This window comes from Prionailurus viverrinus, chromosome B2 (genome assembly GCF_022837055.1).
Source record: "Prionailurus viverrinus isolate Anna chromosome B2, UM_Priviv_1.0, whole genome shotgun sequence".
Classification (NCBI taxonomy): Eukaryota; Metazoa; Chordata; class Mammalia; order Carnivora; family Felidae; genus Prionailurus; species Prionailurus viverrinus.
In genome coordinates, this window is record NC_062565.1 from 8,392,454 (window position 1) to 8,414,800 (window position 22,347).

General features: G+C 40.7%; 1 protein-coding gene and 1 non-coding gene across 9 annotated transcripts in view; one reads left to right on the forward strand and one right to left on the reverse strand.

Annotated features, from left to right (window-relative positions):
- Positions 1 to 22,347, reverse strand: part of CDKAL1 (CDK5 regulatory subunit associated protein 1 like 1) — a 712,098-nt gene that overhangs the window by 419,957 nt on the left and 269,794 nt on the right. The window lies entirely within an intron of this gene.
- Positions 15,287 to 15,398, forward strand: LOC125166872 (U6 spliceosomal RNA). Its single transcript, XR_007152581.1, has one exon. It is a non-coding gene; the product is annotated as a U6 spliceosomal RNA (small nuclear RNA).

A 22,347-nucleotide genomic window follows, 5' to 3' on the forward strand; every position in this document is an offset into this window, starting at 1 on the left:
TGGAAAATGGCACAGCCACCGTGGAAAATAATATGGCAGTTCCTCAAAAAATTAAAAAAGAATTCCCCAGCAATTCTACTTTTAGGTATATACCCCAAAGAACTGAAAGCAGGTCTCAGAGATATTTATACACCCATATTCATAGCAGCAACATTACCTACAATAGCTAAAATTTGGGATCAACCCAAGTGTCCGTGGAAAAATGGACAGAGAAGGAAAACACAATGGAATATTATTCACCCATAGAAAGAAAGAAAATTTTTGCAATATGCTACACTACTGATGAATTCTGACGACATTATATACTAAATGAAATAAGCCAGTCACAAAAAGACAAATGCTGTATGGAGTCCACTAATATGGCTGCCAGAGGTTGTGGGAAGGGAAGAATGTGGAGTTAGTGTTTAAGGGGTACAGAGTTTCAGTTTTACAAGATGGAAAGAGTTATGGGGATGGATGTTGGGATGGATGCACAAAAATGTCAATGTATTTAATTCCAGTCACCTGTACACTTAAAAGCTAGTTAAGTTGGTGAAATTTACATTATGTGTATTTTACCACAACATAAAAAAGGAAGAAAACCATATACATGATTACGTGGTTTAGAATTTACTTAAGGAACAGGTATATACTTTACTCATTTTACTGAATGTCATAACATCTCACACAGTGTGTTGTATACAATTAGAGTATCGATACTCAAAGCTATTGTGATTTCATAATAAACCAGACCAGCTGTCAAGCCAATACCTGGTTACAGAGCCAAAAGCAGGGCTAAGCAAAAAGGTGAGCTGGCATTTACAACTGGATCTTCCGGGAAAGAAATCCAGCACAATACACAATGAGGCAGGGAAAGGGAAGTCGGGAATGGAGAAGTCCCAAGGAGATAATATGGATCTCGCCAAGCCAAAGGATCAGCCAGCTCATTCGTCTTCAAGGTCAGGCAGCTGGGAACAGGAAACGGAACCTCCAAGCCTAAGCACTCTAGGCCCAGGGACCACACACAGGATATAAACACAATACAATGTGTACACCACGCCAAATATTACTAGCCAGTAAAAGAAATCAAAGAGCCAGAATATTCATCAAACCATCCATTTTCAATGCACCTGTCTATACATTTTCCATCTGCAGTTCCCAGACCCTGAGGTGTCAAATTTAAAATGCACACACTTGGGAACAGCATGGAAGTTTTTTGTGTGTCTCACGTCCATGAAATACAGCCAGACCAACACTAACCATCCTGCACACCTAAAAAAATGATTAGAGGATTAACACAACAATCTGCACAACCTGAACCACAGAATTCAGCATGTACACGGTGCAAAGAGGTGAACTTGGGGACAGAGAAGCCACGGAGGGCAGAGAGGTGCTTTTGCTGGCAGAGAGAGGACAGAGACAGGGGAGGGGGGAGATATGGGAAAAGCACCCCTCCCCAAAAGCAGCTGGAGAGAAAGTGGAAAATTGGAAACAGCCACAGGGACTAAACTAAAAAGGGAGAAAGGAGAAAGGAGAGGGTTTAAATTCCATTAAGACTGTAAACAAGGGGAGCGTAGAGTCTGCAACTCCACAGCTTGATACCTGGTGGTGCTCTGGTGGGAAGGGCAAATCCCCAGGAACAGAGAGGGATCCGGACGTTCTCAGGCCACACGGGGAAAAGCAGTTCCACTGCTGGAAGGACATTTGTTAGAGACTGTTGAGGCCACCTGGCCCCAGCAGACCCCAGAAAAATGGCCACATTTGCTGGTATTGGAACAAGGTTGTGAAGGATGAAGCCTGGTGCCAGATGTGTATTGTGATTTTCCATAATCCCTGAAAAGCTGCTGCTACACTGTCTCACGAACTTTTTCTAGGGTGGGCTGGCACCTGGCCGCAGTCTCGGGGCACCGGCAGCAGCAGGGTCCAGCAAGCGTTCCTGGGTACAGTCGACATTCGACCATTGCTCAATGAGACCCTCCTGCAGAGGGGCAGAACGGGTGAAAGCCGCAGTCCCCCAGAAGTAAGGGGCCGGGGAAAAAAGCCGCATCTGAGACAAAACTTGGGAGAGAGGTACTGCCTGGGGCCTGGTCACGGACAGTGAAAAAGTGGGGAGTGGAGGAAAGCTGAAGACAAAGGACAGGTGCACAATTGTTGATGGGAAGAACAGAGTTCCAATACTAGAGACTGGGTAGCTGGGTGCCGCCATTTTCACCACTCCCGCGCATGCGCATACGTACCTACAAGCGCCACAACAATCCATCCCAGTAGGCTAGCAGCGCCATCTAGTGGAGAACAGAGCTGTTACACTGAGCCCTGCCCAACTGGGCCAGAGGACCCCCATTAGATTGAACAAAAACCAACCATCAACAAGGCATATCATAGTCAAATTCACAAAATACTCAGGCAAGGAAAGAATCATGAAAGCAGCAAGGGAAAAAAGGTCCCTAAAATACAAGGGAAGACAGATCAGGTTTGTAGCAGACCTACCCACAGAAACTTGGCAGGCCAGAAAGGAGTGGCAGGATATATTCAACGTGCTGAATCAGAAAAATATGCAGCCAAGAATTCTTTATCCAGCAAGGCTGTCATTCAAAATAGAAAGATAAAAAGTTTCCCAAACAAAAATTAAAGGAGTGTGTGACCACTAAACCAGCCCTGCAAGAAATTTTAAGGGGGACTCTCTGAAGGGAGAAAAGATGAAAATATATATATATATAAATACCAAAAGCAACAAAGATTAGAAAGCACCAGAGAACACCCCAGAATCTCCAACTCTACAAGCATCATAATGGCAATAAACACGTATCTTTCAGTACTCATGTTAAAATGTCAATGGACTCAATGCTCCAATCAAAACACATAGGGTAACAGAATGGATACGAAAACAAGATCCATCTATATGCTGTTTATAAGAGACCCACTTTAGACCTAAAGACACCTTCAGATTGAAAATAAGGGGATGGAGAACCATCTATCATGCTAATGGTCAACAAAACAAAGCCGGAGTAGCCATACTTATATCAGACAATCTAGACTTTAAAATAAAGACTGTATCAAGAGATTCAGAAGGGCATTCTATCATAATTAAGGGGTCTATCCACCAAGAAGACCTAACAATTGTAAACATTTATGCACCAGATGTGGCAGCACCCAAATATATAAATCAATTAATCACAAACATAAAGAAACTCATCGATAGTAATACCATAATAGCAGGATACTTCAACACCCCACTCACAGCAATAGACAGATCATCTAATCAAAAAATCAACAAGGAAACAATGGCTTTGAATGACACACTGGACCAGATGGACTTAACAGATATATTCAGAACATTTCATCCAGAATATACATTCTTCGCCAGTGCACATGGAACATTCTTCAGAATAGATCACATACTGGGACACAAATCAGCCCTAAGTAAGCACAAAAAGATTGAGATCATACCATGCATATTTTCAGACCACAACACTATGAAACTCGAAATCAACCACAAGAAAAAGTTTGGATAGGTAACAAATACTTGGAGACTGAAGAACATTCTATTATAAAGAATGAATGGGCTAACCCAGCAGTTAAAGAAGAAATTGAAAAGTGTATGGAAGTCAATGAAAATGATAGCACCACAACCCAAAACCTCTGGGACACAGCAAAGGCAGTCATAAGAGTAAATTAGATAGCAATCCAGGCCTTCCTAAAGAAGGAAGAACGATCTCAGATACACAACCTAACCTTACACCTTAAGGAACTGGAAAAATAATGGCAAATGAAACCCAAAACCAGCAGAAGACAGGAAATAAAAGATTACAGAAGAAATCAATGCTATGGAAACCAAAAAAAAAAACCCAAAAAAACAAAACAAAACAAAACAAAAAAAAACAATAGAACAGATCAATGACACCAGAAGCTGGTTCTTTGAAAGAATTAACAAAATTGATAACCCACCAGCCAGTTTGATCAAAAAGAAAAAGCAAAGGACCCAGATAAATAAAATCAAGAATCAAAGAGGAGAGATCACAACCAACACAGCAGAAATAAAAAGAACAATAGAATATTAGGAGCAATTATACACCAATAAAATGGGCAATCTGGAAGAAATGGAAAAATTCTTAGAAACATACACACTACCAAAACAAATAGGAAGAAACAGAAAATCTGAACAGACCCAGAAACAATAAAGAAATCAAATTAGTCATCCAAAATCTCCCAAAAAACAAGAGTCTAGAGCCAAGATGGCTTTCCAGGGGAATTCTACCAAACATTTAAGGAAGAGTTAACACCTATTCTCTTGAAGGTGTTCTAGAAAATAGAAATGGAAGGAAAACCTCTAAACTCTTTCTATGAAGCCAGCATTACCTTGATTCCAAAACCAGACAGAGACCCCACTAAAAAGGAGAAAAATAGACCAATTTCCCTGATGAACATGGATGCAAAAATCCTCAACAAGATATTAGCCAACTGGACCCAACAATACATTAAAAAGGTTATTCACCATGACCAAGTGGGATTTATACCTGGGATTCAGGGATGGTTCAATATCTGCAAAACAATTAACGTGATTCATCACATCAATAAAAGAAAGAACCATATGATCCTCTCAATAGATGCAGAGAAAGCATCTGACAAAATACAGCATCCTTTCTTGATAAAAACCCTCAAGAAAGTAGGGACAGAAGGAGCATACCTCGAGATCATAAAAGCCATATATGAATGACCCTATGCTAATATCATCCTCAATGGAGAAAAACTGAGAGCTTTCCCCCTAAGGTCAGGAACAAGACAGGGATGTCCATTCCTGCCACTGTTATTCAACACAATATTGAAGTCTTAGCCTCTGCAGTCAGACAACACAAAGAAATAAAAGGCATCCAAATCGGCCAGGAAGAGGTCAAACTTTCACTCCTTGCAAATGACACGATACTCTATATGGAAAACCCAAAAGATTCCACCAAAAAACTGCTAGCATTGATTCATGAATTCAGCAAAATTTCAGGATATAAAATCAACACACAGAAATCAGAGAAATCAAGGAATCGATCCCATTTACAGTTGCACAAAAAAACATAAAATACCTAGGAATAAATCTCACCAAAGAGGTGAAAAATCTATACACTGAAAACTAAAGAAAGCTGATGAAAGAAACTGAAGAAGACACAAAAAAATGGAAAAAGAGTCCATGCTCCTGGATAGGAAGAACAAATATTGTTAAAATGTCAGTACTACCAAAGCAATCTACATATTCAGTGCAATCCCTATCAAAATAATAGCAGCATTCTTCACAGAGCTAGAACAAATAATCCTAAAATTTGTATGGAACCAGAAAAGACCCCAAATAGCCAAAGTGATCTTGAAAAAGAAAACCAAAGCAGGAGGCATCACAATCGCAGACTTCAAGCTACACTACAAAGCTGTAATCATCAAGACAGTATGGTACTGGTACAAGAACAGACACTCAGATCAATGGAACAGAATAGAGAACCCAAAGATGGACCCACAAACGTATGGCCAACTAATCTAATTCAAGAATGAACCTGGACCACTTGCTTTCACCATACACAAAAATAAACTCAAAATGGATGAAAGACCTAAACATAAGACAGGAAGCCATCAAAATCCTCAAGGAGAAAGCAGGCAAAAACCTCTTTGACCTTGGCAGCAGCACCTGCTTACTCAACATGTCTCTGGAGGCAAGGGAAACAAAAGCGAAAATGAACTACTGGGACCTCATCACAATAAAAAGCTTCTGCACAGCGAAGCAAGCACTCAGCAAAACTAAAAGGCAACCAACAGAATGGGAGAAGATATTTGCAAACGACATATAAGATAAAGGGTTAGTATCCAAAATCTGTAAAGAACTTATCAAACTCAACACCCAAAAAACAAATAAACCAGTAAAGAAATGGGCAGAAGACATGAATAGACACCTCTCCAAAGAAGACATCCAGATGGTCAAACGACATGTGAAAAAATGCTCAACATCACTCATCATCAGGGAAATACAAATCAAAACCACAATGAGATACTACCTCACACCTGTAAGAACGGCTAACATTAACAACTCAGGCAACAACAGATGTTGTTGAGGATGGGGAGAAAGAGGATCTCTTTTGCATTGTTGGTGGGAATGCAAGCTGGTGCAGCCACTCTGGAAAACAGTATGGAGACAAGACATTAAAAAAAAAAAAACTTAAACCACTCTGTACTGTCATTATTTTAATTAAAAGTAGTCTATCTTGACACTAAAATAGTAGGAGTGTCATGACGAAGGATCACACATTTACCTTCAGGAAAAGTTCACTAGATTTTCCTCCTATCTCTCATTTCACCAGCAACCAGCAAAAATCCAAGCTGGTCTACAAAAAACACTGCTGCAGATCATTCTATGTCATCTATCTAAGTTTCCTTGCATTTCTATAATAATCTTTACAACTGAAGACGTACAGATAAAAAATAGCAAGGAAAAAAAAAAGGCTTCACTGAATATTATCCTGAGTCAGATGACACACCAACTGATACATATAGAAATACAGTAACAGTAATAATTCCAGTTGGATTTTCAGTATGTTCTATTTGCAGCTAGTGGTTCACTCCCCGGGAGACAAAGTCCCACACCCCTACTAGCAACAACTGTTTTCTTAATGAGTTTACCAAAATAGCATGGTGGAAGATGATGACATTCTGTCAACCATAAAGCACACAGTTTCCCAAAATGTTTCCTCTACCCCACCTACAATGCTATTTTTAGTTTCATACAACAATGAAACCAGTACAAAAGATTAATGCTGAGCTAGTATCTGCACCATTCAAAGACAGCACCAAAGATACTTACAGTCACCAAATTATACTCGTTGGCAAAGCAAAAATACCTGGCTGACCATTAAAGGTCTTCCAGGCTGACCTGGAAGACAGGTACAACCTGACTCTACTACAGACATGAAATAACTTATGAATATCCAAACTAAAAACAAAATAGGGCCCCTGAAGGCAATTATGTATCTCCTACCACAGTAGACTTTATTTACCCGCTGTGTGTATTAATCCTGAATAGCCATATGTGATCACATCAAGGCATGTGTATTTGTAAATAACAAATATATATGACTTATTCTTTCAGGGCACCTGAGTGGCTCAGTCGGCTAAGCATTCTAATCTAGATTTGGGCTCAGGTCTTGATCTCTTGGTCATGAGTTCAAGCCCTGCATCGGGCTCTGAACTTGACAGCATGAAGCCTGCTTGGGATTCTCCCTCCCTCCCTCCCCCCCTTCTCTCTCTCTCTCTCTCTCTCTCTCTCTCTCTCTCCCCCCCCCCTTCCTCTCTCGCATGCACACTCTCTCTCCCAAAATAACGAAGTAAACTTAAATATATATATAGCCAAGTGGATGTATAAAAAGCACAAACATACAAGCAAGCATGTGTGAGTGCACAGGCGCATGCACACACACACACACAGTTTCCCCATTTCCACCATTAAATGTTCTCAACATCTTGGAGGGTGTTTTTCTTGTTAGTTGTTTTTGGTTTTTAGTTTGGGTTTTTGACTTTTCGGTACAAATACCCGGCCTCCTTACCAAACATACTGAATCAGAACATGCAAGCATGGAACCAAGGAATCTGTACGTGTAAAAAGTAGTATCATTATCGTATAACAAAGCTGAAGGCAAATTTACATAATGATATCAGAAACAACATTTTATTTACTTCCTGTGGCTTAACAGTTAACATTTAACTGCTATTGAACTAAGGAACGCTAAAGCTTCACTTCCAAATAATTTTTTTTAAGTTTACTATTTTTAAGTTTATTTATTTAGAGCACGAGCAGGGGAGGGGTTGAGACAGAGGATCTCAAGCAGGCTCCATGCTGTCAGCGTGGAGCCCAACCTGGGGCTCAGGTCCATGAACTGTGAAATCATGACCTGAGCCAAAGTCGAGAATCGGATGGTTAACCAACTGAGCCACCCAGGCACACCGTTCACTTCCAAATATTCTGAAGGACAATATGTGGGAAGTGATCTGTAGCCAAGACTTACCTCGGGGTTAACCTCCTGAAGGCTTCGCAATGAATGTATCAACAACAACCACAACAAGCCCTGAATAACAGACCTCAGAATATATTAAAAAGTAAAGGAATATCAGCAAGGAGAGTTTATTGTTTTTGCTTCCTCAGTGGCTCTGGAGGCTGACGTCTGCCAGGGTGAAATCTCACAGGAAACACTAGCTGAAGTTAATTCTATAACTTGTAACAGGTACCACATTTTGGCGCCTAGGATAAGAGGTATTGTTCTAACATGGGTCAAAACATCCTGGGATAAGAAAAAAAAATCTTTTATTTCCACTGTGTTGAAACTAGAAAGCTAAAGTCAGATAATTGTCTAATCTGTGTGGGAAAATAACTTAAAATTGTTTGGGTCAAATAATGGTGTAATTACATAATGAAGAGAGAGGAGGTGTTTTAAGCCAAAATGGAAAAGTAATGCCTAAGCATTTATGCAATTACCCACCAATTTCAACAAATTCTCCAAATTTGAATATTTCAATTCTAGTTAGCACTAAATTAAGTAAAATTCAATTGTCCATCTCTAGCTTTTAGAGAGTATAAACTAAGGCAGGATCACAACAACAATCAGTTATTGGAGATAAAATGAGGGAACTAGCAGGTCCTAAAAGGACAGCTAACTGTCCCACCCAAACCTCCGTGGGAGGAAAGCGTCTCCCACTCAGGCCTCTTGCACAATATTTTGGTGCAATTCTCCTTCATACATATTACACCGTATTTCCTTGAAAGACTGTAGGATTCCCTCTCAATTCAGTGACAGCTCCTTTTTTTCTTTATTGGGGCAAGAAGAGGGAGAGAGAAAAGCTACCCCTATTAAGTATAGAATTTAATCCTTTTTAAAGAACTATTATGCTGTTTCTCAGAAACATTAGGACACAAAAGGGATTTTACACCTCAGATGGAGGGAATAACGTAAATGTAAGAACTGGAACAGGAACAGTAAAGAATAATAGTTTCAAGATGAATAATATACCAGTTGAGAACTTTCTTCCCAAAAGGCGGGTCATAACCCTAAGGAAGCTGCCCTCCGAAGGAGGCCAAAGTAAGTCGTAGGACACCTCTGTCTCCCCAGTAAACCTCGATATACAGGCAAACACCAAGGTATGGAATGTTTCCTTTTTTAAAAAAGAATCAACCGATGCAATACGTACAACGGTTTATCCAAATATTATAGATCAAGCCAGGTGCCTGAATGCCCACAGCTCCCAAACAGTATGAAACAAATTAACAGGAAAGCTGTTTATTGGCATTTCCCAGAGTAGATCCCTTGCCTACCCTTAAATGGTTTTTCTTCCTGTTTTTCAGTAGATTGCATAGGATAATTCTTCCTTATATTCCCAAATACCTCCTATCCTATTTTACTTTTTCCCCCTAGATTAAATCAGGAAAAAGGGTTCATTTTAAGATTTTTTTTTTTTAGAGAAAGACATTCTAATTTAGCTTAATAATACCACTTCTAGGGAGGCTTACTGATTGCTGATAGGAGTGAAAATTGCTTTAACTCTTGTGAAGACAAACCTGCTAACAAGTGTTAAAAGCCTTACTGTATTTTCCCCAAAAACTCTATTTCCATTCTGACAAACATTCATGTTTAAATGCTCAATTTGTGGGGCGCCTGGGTGGCGCAGTCGGTTAAGCGTCCGACTTCAGCTCAGGTCACGATCTCGCGGTCCGTGAGTTCGAGCCCCGCGTCGGGCTCTGGGCTGATGGCTCAGAGCCTGGAGCCTGTTTCTGATTCTGTGTCTCCCTCTCTCTCTGCCCCTCCCCCATTCATGCTCTATCTCTCTCTGTCCCAAAAATAAATAAACGTTGAAAAAAAATTTTTTTAAAAAATGCTCAATTTGTATACACCGTATTAAAAAAAAAAAATCTTTCCGAGTATGGAGTCCTAAAAATAAAACACTCTTGCTGGCATAGTAATAAATAGTAAGCCAATAGTTACACAATGCTTACTGCGTGGAAGGCACTATTTTAAGCACTTTACATATATTAGAGCCCTTTTAATCAGCCTCATGAGGTCTGCGTTGTTACTGCCCTTCTTTTACAGATAAAGAAATTGAGACAGAATGTGACTAAGTAATTTATAAAAGGCTAATGAGTGGTGGGACTAGGATTTGAAACGAAGACGCCCCAGACCATGCTGCTTCAAGATAGACTCAAACTGCCACGCTAACGCACAGTGCTTCCACTGGTATCTCCTGATATCCATGACCAAAGGTGAATCCTAAGTCATCTAGATTTCATCACTACAAAAGAAAGATATCAGTAAAAGCAACTAAAACATATATAACACACGGTCAATTCTCAAAGAAATTCTATTGACATTTTTGGATCCTTTCATTGCTGGAAAAACTCAACCACTTTCTTTTTCTCTTATTTGTAAAAAAAAGTCACTTGTCAGCTACAAAAATGTTAACATGAAACAGCCATAAACCCTGCACAGTCACTAGTCACCAGATGCACACTCCAGCGGAGTATTTACGCCAGGAATAAGATTATCTCTTTCTTGTCTCATTCAACTTGCCACGGGATAGCTGTAGTGTAAAGGTGAGTTTCTAGATATGATTACCTCTTGATGCTTTTATTTTTTTCCAAGTTTATTTATTTATTTTGAGAGAGAGAGAGGAGCGAGAGCGTGTGTGTACAAGCAGGGGAGAGGCAGAGAGAGGGAGAGAGAATCCCAAGCAGGCGTCCCATTGTCAGTGTAGAATCCAACTCAACGCTCAGTGCCATGAACCATGATATCATGACCTGAGCTGAAATCCAGACGCTTAACTGACTGAGCAACCCAGGTGCCCCGGCCTTTGTTTTTTTTTGTTTGTTTGTTTTTGTTTTTTGTGGGGTTTTTTTGAGAAAATATTTTTATAATATACCAATCTATTACATGTGTGGTAACAGAATAACTGAAACTCAGAAAATCAAACAGCCTTTGCCACACATCATCAGCCTGATTTGCTTCAAGACGTATCTTTTCCCACTGCCATTTCTTGAAGACAGCTTCAAATTAATGACACAGTTACCCAACTAACTCACTACCAAAAAATGCAGGTACAGCGTATCTGTGGGACATATACTCTTTCTCCTTGCATCTATATAGAAGGAAAAGGAGGCCAAATCGAAGCTCCTGAAGGATCTTTTCAATGCTCAGGAGGAGGGATCTTGTGAGGAGGAATGGTGTTAACTCACATAACACACTCTCTCACCTCATTTTTGATGTGCACAGACTCCTTGGGAGGTATCCCTGAGACAGGTGGTAGGGGCTCTGGTTTTCAGAGAAGAAGACGCAAGTTGGAAGAATTTACAGGACGCAGACTAATTAAGGGCCAGGAAGAGTGTAGGCACCCACCTCTTTTTTACTTACAGTAACAAAGATTCGAGGGGTTGTTTTGGTTTGTTTTATTTTGGAGGGGGAGACTGTTTGCTTCATCTGCATTATCGTAATGGAGAAATGTATTAGTAATCTGACTAGCTTTACTGAGATAAAACTGACATACAGTACACTGCATATATTTACAAGATGCACTTTGCAGCACCGGGTGGCTCAGTCGGTTGAGCTTCCGACTTGGGCTCAGGTCATGATCTCACGGATCCTGAGTTTGAGCCCTGCATTGGGTTCATTGCTGTCAGCACGGAGCCCGCTTTGGAGCCCCTGTCTCCCTCTCTCTCTGCCCCTCCCCTGCACGCACACGTGCTCTCTCTCCCTGAAAAATAAAATGTGCACCTTGATGACAGTTGATAAACGAATGTATCTGTGAAATTATCAACCCCGAAGGTTTCTTGTGTCCGTTTGGTTTTTTTCCATCCAGTCTGTCACCTCTCCAGCCCAGGAGCCAGAACCCCATCTTTCTCTCACCATTAGTATTCATGATAAACTAGTTTTGTAGCGTTTTATATAAATAGACTCATAAGGTGTACACTCCTTTATGTCTGACCGCTTTCATCCATACTGTAGAGCGTATCAACAGTGCATTGTTCTTTATTGCTGAGTTCTGTTCCATGGATTCCATGTTTTGCCAGCTTGACCCCGTGAGGCCATGGGTCAAAAGCGGGAGATGGAAAGGCTAGACAGGAGAGAAAGGACTTGCTTTTCCTTATCTGCTTCCCATCTGTTGGTGGCACCAGTTTCTAACTCTGATAGAGTTTAACATCAGCACTCTTAACCGAAGAGCCAATACCTTAAATCTCACGATCTGCTCCAAGTATTTATTATGGCTGCTTCAAGAAAAAGAAACGTAAATGGTACAAAAATGAAGACGGAAGAAATGTGTTGCCTGCTTCCTGTAGCCTAGATAAAGATAAGCTCAGGCTGAAAGCAAGGAGGGGAGAAACAGATCTTTGATATGAGAGGCCCTCTCCACCTCTATAACCCAAAAAAGCTCAAAGTTCAGTAATGTGGACTCCAGTACGGTTCAGACACAAACCAACCAACCAACCAACCAACCAACCAACCAACCAAAAAGCCATGCTAGCGGAAACAGAGGCTGTGAAGTTAGAAATTTCCCAGGAGAGCAGAATGGAGCCTGGAAGCCACCTGCCCTACCCCCACAAGGGTCCTTTCCCAAGCACCTCCCTCTAACAGGCATACCCGTGCCTAACAAAGATGACAATACACTTCCTTGTGAAAGTGCGATTAAGGTGCAGCACAAAGACAGGGAACAAGCAGAGGCCAAGACAGGGCAGGAGCAGGCTCTGACAGGCTCAGAGACAATGACCAGGCAGGGTCTCTGCTACTACGATTCCTGCAAATCGAACTGACCATAAACCAACTAGTAGCCCACTTAGTTTTAAGGGAGTTGATTTGCCAAAGAAACCACAAAAAAACGCTAAACGTCTAAGTCAATGGCTCTTAAACTAGAAAGCGCACTTGATGCTTTGGGAGGTAGTGTTGAAGGACATACCACTGGAGCCCCTGTTCTGAGTCATTAGGTCTGGGGTGACAGCCCATAATTTGCTATGTGGCTGGTCCCGACCACACTGAGAACCACAGATCTGAGGCAACCTGAGGTCCCTCCCTCCCGATTCCCCACAAGAGGTGAGAGAGTTAGTGCAGCTGCAGTTTCCAATGGTTGTTCAGTCCTTCTCAAAGGCCACCCCTGAGAGGCCATGGGAGACCAGGGAAAAGGAGACACTCTCAGAGATAAAAATCACTAAGAAATTAACCTTCTCCCAGTACAGGGGCACTCAACTCTCCTGGACTAGGAAAGAGTGATCACTGATCCTTGTGTGTACTTTTCCAGTATCCTCCTTTAAACATGGGAACGTCTACTGCAATCTCCCTGGTCTGGCTTGAGCACTATGGATAGACATGTTATTCTTTAGCCACAGGGGGCAAGACCATGAGATGCTCCCTCAGATTTGAGAAAGAAGACAATACATCACTAAAGATCCTGCTGTTGGAACTAGATGAGACCTGGAAAAGTCCTTTTTTGGGGAGGCAGTGAGAGCGTTTCATCTAAGGGCAAATTTTCATTAAGAACACGCGTAAGAGGAAAAATGTATACGGCTATTTGGGAGTGGAAATGGGGGTGAATGACAGGACACGCTGGTATACCCCGCCCTGGACTTGGTCCCATTCCATGTCCTAAAAGAATACTGGTTTTGTTCAAGAATGGACCCCTCCCTCCTGTCATCCTCCTTTCTCAGGTCAAGATGAACTCACTATGTCTTCAATTCTAGAGTATTCTAGGGCATGATTAATCAAAGGGAAGTAATTCCTTTCCTCCTCTCATAAACGGTTAGCCCAGGAACTCAGACCTAAGCCAATTAATGCACGGCTTTCTCAAGGAACCAAGAATTAGTTCATACTTGTACAAGGATAAAATTCAATGAAATACACTGAGAGTTTGGGGGAAATAGTCTCTTAAAATATTACCCCTTCCTTTTACAGATTATGAACTAAAGACCATTTGACCTTAAGGCTAAAGCCAAAGGAAGATAGAGTCAAAGAAATCACAGAAAAATGCAGACACCACCACCGGATTAAGGTGTGTCTCCTAACTTTGAGTTCTACAAGTCACTATATCTCATTATCATTAGGATTTCTACGATCTACAGTCAAAATGTATGGATCCACATAACGAATAGGGCCACCAAACCCATTAAGAGCTTCAAAGAACCAATTAAATAGTGTTTGTTGCCATGACAATTTGTACCTTCCTTAATCTGAATAATTTTCTATGCATTTGCATTCTCTCTAGGTGCCAACTGTGAGAAATGCCTTGTGCTGGGAGATTTTGAGGATCACAAGATAGACAGTCCTTTCCTTCGAACTAGAAGAGAATTCTAGGGTTAGGACATTATAGAAACTCTATGAGACTGTTGGGGGAATTTCCTGGGTTTCTGAAGTTTGAGTGTTGCTAAGTAAGACTCCAGAATCATACACACACCCCACACCCCCTCAAAAAGTACATCCTTCTAGTTCAAGCCTAACATTTTACAAACAAGAAATGGAGGGGCACCTGGGTGGCTCAGTCAGCTAAGCGTCCAACTCTTGATCTCAGCTCAGGTCATGATCTCCCGGTTTGTGGGATCAAACCCCGCATCGGACTCTGTGATGACACTGCAGAGCCTGTTTTGGATTCTTTCTCCCTCCCCCTCTCTCTGGCCCCTCCCCTGCTTGCTCTCTCTTTTAAAACAAACTTTAAAAAATTTTTTAATTAAAAAAAAAAAAAAAAAACATGAGTAAGAAATGGAGACCGAATGATTCAGCTAATTGACTTGAAGAAACAAAAACCAGGTTTTCTAAAATGTAATCTAATACTTCAGAACTGGTTGTTCTCAACCTCTTCTCCTGCCCAAAGACAGTGCTGAGATTTGCCCCAGTCATACCCACAAAGTGATCCTGAATGAAAGGAGATGAGAGAAGAGGTAGGGTGTCAGAGCATCACTCCATTTGGGAGGGGCAACTTCTTTTATTGCAGTCTTACTATGTTAGAGTTATATGCAATTTTCTTTGGTTTGTTTTGGATTTTTTAATGTTTATTTATTTTGAAAGGGGGGAGGGGCAGAGAGAGAGAGTGAGAGGTTGATTGATTGATTGATTGATTGAAAGAGACAGAATCACAAGCAGGCTCTGCATTGTCAGAGCATAGCCTGATGTGGGGGCCCAAACTCACGAACTATGAGACCATGACCTGAGCCAAAGTCAAGAGTCAGATACTTAACCGACTGAGCCATCCAGTTGCCCCAGTTTTGGATTTTTAATTTTGGTTCCAAAATACAGGACTCTAAAATTCATTTTTTAAAAAAAAATCCTTGCACTCACTTCAGTTGCACATATACTAAAATTGGAACAATACAGAGAAGATTAACATGTCCCCTGCCCACAGATGACACACAAAAAATTCGTGAAGTGTTCCATATTTTAAAAAGGAGGGAGGAAGGGAGGGAGGGAAGGAAGGAGGGAAGGAAGGAAGGAAGGAAGTTGAAGGAAGGAACGAAGGAACGAAGGAACGAAGGAAGGAAACTCCTTTATGACACAAATCCTCTGCCTTAAGAAATAAAATAGAATGAAGAGAATCTTGAATAGTAGCTCATATTATCCTGCTCAACTTCATATAATTTTAAAGTGTTATGGGGATCTAGGACAAAACATAATATTGGACTTCTATCACTGGGTTTATTTTATTTATTTGAAGGAAGTGAAAACGAGTCATATTTCTACTATATTTTTGCTAGTCATCATTCTAAAGTTAGATGAAAAAAATTCAAGTTATGATAATGTCGTTGATTGATAATAATCCATTTTAAAATAGACCAGAAACCTATTTTAAACATCTATTTACATAAAGAAATCCATTATCATATTCACACTGAAAATAGTCTCTCCAAGTACTGAAAGGCACACAGTAGAGTCATTGGCCTACAAGCCAAATCTCTTCTGTACAGATAAGAAATCAAAATTATTAATGCCAATCTGCTACCCTACTCAGTTCAGAATTGAAGGCTACTTTTTGTGTTTTGACATCTCGATCTTCTGAGCCTGAGAACGAATACTGTTTATCAAGACACTTGAACATAAGACTCTACCTAACGATGGTTACCTATTTGGTGTTAACACATGTAACTAAACTTGAAGGGTAACTCCTTGCATTTCATCAACCCACAGAAGTTTCAGTGGAATGAGAAAACAAGTGGATAGACCTAATATAACTAATATCTATACTACACTACTCATTGTATTAAGTATGCAGGAATTGAAGTGAATCTGTTAAAGACCAAATACAAAGATCACACTCTTGAGTTTTTGATGAAATCTTATGACTGACTCTTGTATACACACACACACGCGCGCGTGCACGCACACACACACACACCACAAGATTCTACAGACAGTGGGAGTATAAAATGGTGTGGCTACCGTAGACAACGGTATGCCAGTTCCTCAAAATATTAAACACAGGATTACTATGTAATCCAACAATTCCAATTCCAATATACACATAAAATAAATGAAAGCAGGGACATAAACAGATATTTGCACACTAATGTTTATGGCAGTATTATTCACAATAGCCAAAGGTAGAACAACCCAATTGCCCATCAACGGGAGAACCCATAAATAGAATGTGGTATACAGATACAAAGGACTGATACTCAGCCTTAAAAAATGAAATCCTGGGGGTGCCTGGGTGGCTCAGTCGGTTGAGCGTCCGACTTCAGCTCAGATCATGATCTCACGGTCCGTGAGTTCGAGCCCCACGTCGGGCTCTGTGCTGACAGCTCAGAATGTGGAGCCTGCTTCAGGTTCTGTGTCTCCCTCTCTCTCTGCCCTTCCCTCGCTTGTATTCTCTCTCTCTCTCTCTCTCTCTCTCTCTCTCTCTCTCTCTCTCTCAGAAATAAACATTAAAAAAAAGTGAAATTCTGATAAAACATGGACAAACCAGGACACATGTTATATGATTCCACTTACATAAGGTGCTTAGAATAGTCAAGTTCATAAGACAGACAGGTGAATAGTGGTTGCCACAGCAGGGGGGTCTGGGGGTTATTGTTTAATGGATACACTGTTTCAGGATGGCACCATAAAAAAGTTCTAGAGGTGGATGGAGGTGACCGCTGCACAAAAATAGGATTGTACTTAATGCCACTGAATGTGACACTTAAAAATAGTTAAAACGGTATATTTTATGTTATGTATATTTTGCTACAGTAAAAACCAAAACCAAAACAAAAGAGTAAAACACTGGTTAATGACAACAAGGCATCATAAAAGCTTCAAAAAAAAAAAAAAAGCAAAGTTCTATAAATAATTTCAAGAGTTCACAGGAGCACTTAAAGATCAAAAATGAATCCCAAACTCCTGCTAAAGTTCAACATAAATAGACTGAAACAGGCACCATAGTACTTTTTATAGATCTCAGCTTTCTGTGATCCCTGTAATGCTTGCCAACAAAGTCCCATGCCTAAAATATAATAAAAGCATTAAAACAGCAGTTTTTCTCCTCCTCTGAAGTTGTCTTTCCCACACTGAAACAGAGCAACAGCAGTTCCACACTGGTTGTTTGTATTTCATCACTGTTTTCAGACAGAACAAGAGATCTGCTGCCTACACACCATTCCTCTGCATCAACACCCATTTTCTTATGCAATTTTAAGTTCTGTTGGCAGGTTAAAGACATTTTTTTCCAACCACAAACAAAAACTTCTTTTGATACTCTATGTGAATGTTCAAGGAAATGTTCCCAATTAAAAAAAAAAAAAGACTATTTAAAACAATAATATGGAAGTATGTCCACAGTCAAAAAAAAAAAAAACAAACAAACTTAAGTTCTAGATATAAGGCATATAAAGACGACATAGCTACTTTGTTGAAAATCACCTGTCTTTATTTTTTTCAATCAGGAACTTAGGAAATGTTAAAAGAACAAAATGCTGAAAAAAAAAAGGCAGAACCACATCACTGAGTCTCCCATTCAACTCCATGGACAGACTTTTTTTTTTTTTTTTAAGTTTGTTTTTGTTTTAAAACATTGCTTTGCAACAAACCCTATAATGGAGTGTTTCAATCCAACTATTCTTTCTTAAGAGTTATAGATAAAAAGTAGCTTTCTACTGGAAATTTTTAGTTTTAAAAACACTTAAATCTTAGTACATACTTTTAATATATGGTAAATACATTTCTGTTGTTATTAACAAACCTTTGTAAAACTAGACAATCAAAAAGGTGACCAATACAATCAAAAAGGTGACCAATGATAGCTAAGACTTCTGTGTACCTGTAGGCAATGCCAGGCACTGTTCACATATACACTTTATATGTATTAATTAAATTAATCCTGAAAACAACCTTGTGAAGTAGGTACTACTATTATTCCCTATTTTACAAAGACATAACAAAGGCATGGAGAGACCCAGTTGTTTGACAAATATCTCAAACATCACGGAACCAGTTAAATGGTAGAGATAATACATAAATCCCGGACAGTCCGGCTCTGCCATCCATTCTAACTGTCACACATAGTACCTGTCATAATACGCTGAGAAAATAAAGATCATTTTGATAACGCTGAGCAAGTTATTCAATAATGTAATATAAAATATTTCAGTCTCTTTTTGATCATAGTATTGTTTGCTTTCTTAACAAAACACTAACAACTGCATTAGAGAGTGTCATTCACAGGATTAAACACACTAGTAAAATCTAGATTTTTGGTGCTATCCACGACCAAGAAGGAAGGAAGTCACAGAGACTGAGGCCTACATCTTCATTTTTAATCTTTTTCTAAGTTTACGATCAACGTGCAAGCACAAAAACAAAGTTAGTGCCAACAGGGTTGGTAGTTCCCTCGGTCAAGAAATGATTATATCGACGATAAAGTGTAGATGACTAACCGAACTTTTATAAATGGACATGCAATTGGAATTTTTAATAAATTAGCTTCTAGATGATGAAGTGTAGGTAAGTTGTCCAAAACAATTAGAGGTTTGGGGGAAGGACTTGGTTCATGATATGTATGACTCACATGTGTCTCACGGCAAAACAAAAACCACCAGACATTTATCTCTTAAAAACAAAAGACACGGAGTCTGGCACCAGCCTGCCAAGCAAGAAATACCATGTGCAAGTCAGACACTCGTGTGCCGTTTAAAAATAAAAAAGAGAGATAGGCATGTGATGAGTGATGACTCCTAAGCCTGACCTTCTCTGAAATACACAATTCCATTTATAACTTCCCCCAAACATCAAAACACCTGAAAATAGCAAGTTTCACAAAAGAAGCAAGAGAGAAAAACAAAAAGGAAGTTTTATAAGTCCGAGGACAAAATATCTTACAGGAATAGCTCTTTGTCACATTGACCGGATTCATTCAGCAGGTTCCCCTCCTCCCTGTATTTTTATTTACACGAACTCAAGGAGGCCAACGTCTCTCTCCTCAAGCTGACTAGGTTGAGTCCACTGGTCTAGGGGATCGGCTTCCATTTGGAAAAATTCTTGCTCAAAACTCTGGTTTCTACATCGAAGGAGAAAGACTGCAGGTAAGACCGAAGGATGCTACATCTATTTGCATATGGATTCTGTTGGAAGAGGACATTATCTAATTACATGTATCGAGAACACCTCTTCCAGGACCAAATTCAGGTTGATCTCTGGGTAGAAAACAAAGTCATCTCCCCAAAACGTAATGTGATGTGATGTACTAATCTTCCAAAAATGATCTAAACAAAACAGAACGGAGAGGAGATACAAAGCCAACAAAGAAATCTCAGAGACTGCAGAGGAACAGGCGGGCTGTCTGTAGCCTGCCTGCCCATATGTGCCATTTGGCAATAGTTTCATTAAGTAACAACTAATAATCAACTTGGGTTATCAATAAACTGGGACCATCCAAAAATTCATTAATTAGCCTTGAATTGTCAGCAACAGTTTTTCAAGTATTTACAGCAAATACAGCCTGTAAATACAGCCTGTTACTAAGGGATATGTGTTCATGTCACAGGTACTGCCAGCAAGAATCAAGCCATACTTTAAAAGTCCATGAGAGCTGTCATAAAGGCATAGGGTATGACACAAAGTAGTATTACTTCCAACTGAAGTACCAAAACCAGAAAAACAAACGTAAAACCCCATCAAAGGTGTCTCAGCACGGACTCTCTATTTCTGTATGCATCTGGTCTCAGACTAGTAACAGGTCCTTCGCCAAGCAGCAGCGAGTGACAGTTCTACATCCGCCGACCTACCTTGTCACCTATAGCCCCTGAGAACCCTGCCATCTCATCAGAACCCAGCTTGAAAACCTCTGCCTACTAAGTCAAATTCAAACCTGGCATCCTGCCTTTTAGGGGACATGGTCAGCACACACTTACTGAGCATGTAAAAGGGACGTGGAGAAGACAAAGAGGTTAAGCTGCAACAGCGAAACAGAAAATGTTCCAGAAGAGGAGAATGGCAAGGAACAAAGGCGAAGGAAGAAGACAAACCACAGGAGGGGCTGCCGGGAAGGTAAGGAAAAGAGGATTAAAGGTGGAAGAAGGAATCAACAATTTCAGATTTGATCAAGAGGTCAAGATTTGACCCGTGCTGTCTCCGCCCTACTCAGAAGAACAGCTGGTAGGAGACAGAAATAGAAAAGTAAGTTCAGCGGGAATTCCTAATTAGTTACAACTTATCTCCTGGAGGAGCTAAAAACCTTCCTTCTTTTTACTAATTATCAAACACCCATAGCATTTTAACACTCAATAGTTTTTTGTGGGTTTTTTTAGCTTTTTAAAAAAGATCTTATTTTTAAGTAATCTCCACCCTGAACATGGGGCTCAAAGTTACAGCCCTGGGATCAAGACTCGCATGCTCTACTGAGCCAGCCAGGCGCCGAACAGCGAAGAGTTTTGTTAAATAGAGATAAGCACACTATATCAAGCATTCCCAATGGGTGGCTCCAGTTATTTGTATGGGCCTCTTGCTAACGGACTGTACAGTGGCCCCCAAAATCCCTGCCTCCCAGTATTCATGCCCTTGTAATCCTTTCCCCTTAAGGGTAAGCCGGATCTCTAACTTGCTTCTAACCAATAATATGGCAAAGATGTTAGGATGTCACTTGTGTTAATAACACCTGTCTTACAAGGAAACTCTCTCCTTTGATAACTCTGAAGAAGGAAGCTGCCGCGTTGTAAATCAGTATTTGGAGGGGGCCACATGGCAAGGAACTGAGGGTGGCCTCCAACTGCCAGCCAGCAAGAAATTGAGGCCCTCAATCCAACAGCCTGTAAGGAACCAAATGCTCTCAACAACTATGAGAATTCAGGAGGGGGCCCTTCCCCGGTCAAGCCTTCTGAGAGAACTCAGCCCTCATAGACACAACTATGATCACAGCCTTTCAGATGACTCTAAACGAGGCCCTGACTCCTGCCTTTCTGACGCGGTGAGGTAATAACCAAATGCTGTTTTTAGTGGCTATGTTTGCAGGGATATGTTATACAGCAATAACTAATGCAGGGCCTTTAGAAGTGTCAAGCCATCTATTTACATGATCAATGAGGGTCAGAAGAACATGGTGTTTCTGACAGAGAATCAAGAGGCTTCACACACCTGCACCCACACTACAAACTATATAACTTATGTGTTAGCAAAAGCAGTAGACCCACACACAGGCCTCCCTGAGGCTCATGCCATGCACCTTCCATCTAGGGCCTCCGCCTCTACCTGACATGCTCTTCCCCAGACACCCGTGTGGCTCACTCTCCGTCTTCATAGTTCAGATCAAAGAGCACGACCTCACAGGCTGCCCCCAAAACTCCTCTGTCCAAAACAGCCCCTTCTGTAACCTCTACATCTCCACAGCCTGGAGTTTCCCCATTACACTCACCACTCTCCTACGATTGTCATGGTATCTTCTGTTTACCCGTTTGTCTGTTTCTTTCACTAGAAAAGAAATTCCATGAAGACAAGGATTTTGTCCCCAGTGTGACATCCCTCACACCTCAGTGCCTGGCACACAGTAGGCTGTCAGTGCACATTCTGGAATGGAGGCACGAATGCAGGGCTGCTGTGTCGAGCTTTCCCAAGCTCACAGTGAAAGGGCGACCACGCCACCAAGCCAGAACTTGAGTTTAAGACAGTTGGAGACTGGGGCCCACACTCCTCATCAGTAGCCTCTTAAGGCGTGTCCTTGTGGGACTGGAAAGACAGAAGTCAATAATAAATGTACGCATTATAGATGGGGCCAAGTCACCTTAGCAGCTGGCTGTCCTTGTGGTTGGGGACATCAGTCTGGTATTTTACTATCGTCGTGACTTTAAGCAAATAAATCCCTTATTCGTTCTTTGCCTCTTCTTTAAATTCAGGATAACTGGAGTCCCAATGTCACAATGCTGCTAGC